At 47.9% G+C, this 1556-nt stretch overlaps 1 pseudogene; it reads left to right on the top strand.

Moving 5' to 3' along the window:
* Positions 1-492: 492 nt before the first annotated feature.
* Positions 493-610, top strand: LOC126426430 (5S ribosomal RNA; annotated as a pseudogene).
* Positions 611-1556: the final 946 nt, after the last annotated feature.

Genomic DNA, 1556 nt, shown 5'->3' with positions numbered 1-1556 from the left:
TACCCCTTGTGATATATGCTTCTACATCCTTACATTTGCTCTCTAGTCTGCCTGTCAATCTCATTTTTAAGACATCTGCATTTCCTATGTAACAAGTTATAACACGGAAACTAATTACCGTACGACCACCAAACTTGGTAGCATTAATGTCAAACTCTGCAGCTGTGAAACATTATACCTAAACTGAAGTGGATGATTGTTGTCAGCTGCAGCGGTGCATTATGTAATAATAGCGGCGAAGAGTGAAAATGTGTACCAGACCAGGATTCGAACCCGGGATCTCCTGCCTACTGGCAGATGCATTACCCACTGCGCCATTCTGGATACAGAGTAATCGAAACTGTGCAGATTACCTCGCCACACCGCAGAGCCGATCCACATTACCACCGAGCGCCACCTGTGCGCAGTCTCTGTCCATTGACTCTATGTTCGCTACTCTGAGATTCCCGCAGGAGATCGGACGTATTTGTGTTACGCCTAGCTGGGCAATGGGCCAGCAGCCTTGCCGCAGTGGTAACACCGGTTCCCGTCAGATCACCGAAGTTAAGCGCTGTCGGGCTGGGCTAGCACTTGGATGGGTGACCACCCGGTCTGCCGAGCGCTGTTGGTAGGCGGGGTGCACTCAGCCCTTGTGAGGCAAACTGAAGAGCTGCTTGGCTGAGAAGTGGCGGCTGCCGTCTCGGACACTGACATACTGCAGGGGGAGCAGTGTGCTAACTACATGCCCCATCCAGTGACGCCTATGCGCTGCGGATGACACGGCGGCCGGTCGATACCGTTGGGCCTTTATGGCCTGTTCGGGAGGAGTTTAGTTTTAGTTGGCCAATGGATCCAGCTTCTTCAGTGCTGATGCACAAATACGTCCGATCTCCTGTGTAAATCTCAGAGTATCAAACATGGAAAGGGGACAGGTAGCTGCGATTACGCTATGTGGCGGATGGCGTAGAGGTTAACGCACCTGCCTAGTTAGCAGATGATCCCGGGTTTGAAACCAAGTTCGCTACAGATTTTGCTCGTTGTCGCTAATTCCGTGTAATGTCCCGCTGCAGCTGACATCAGTGATCCCCTTCAATTTACACATCTCTTTTCTTTCCCGAACAAACATTGAGGGTGAAAAATTCTTCCACCACCAAGACTTGAACCTGCTACATCAGCGACTAGCGCCGTCGTACGGGCGCTCGTTAACGGCCTCGAATGCGGAGGCAAATTTCGTTTAGGTCACTGAGATGATTACATTTAATGTTTGCTGAAAAGATGGCAGCAAAGATATTACCCAGATTGTGTGGGCCAGTAAATCGGGCCAGTATCATTATTATTACGCAGAGGGACCTGCTGAAAATATATCACGTAACTTCCTTGAAAGTCGTATTACTTAAACTGAATTTTAGATGGAAGGTTCTATGTTAGATATCCATTGATATGATAGTGACTGATTTGAATGAATGCGTGTGGTGATTGCAATGGAAACGTGAGGTTCAATATTTTAAACTGTATATGAAATAACACTAGACAATGTACCGTAGTTGCGAGAAATCAGGTTAAAACAGGGAATCGGT

This window comes from Schistocerca serialis, chromosome 1, assembly GCF_023864345.2.
Source record: "Schistocerca serialis cubense isolate TAMUIC-IGC-003099 chromosome 1, iqSchSeri2.2, whole genome shotgun sequence".
NCBI lineage: Eukaryota > Metazoa > Arthropoda > Insecta > Orthoptera > Acrididae > Schistocerca > Schistocerca serialis.
This window is presented reverse-complemented; position numbering and strand designations above follow the sequence as displayed.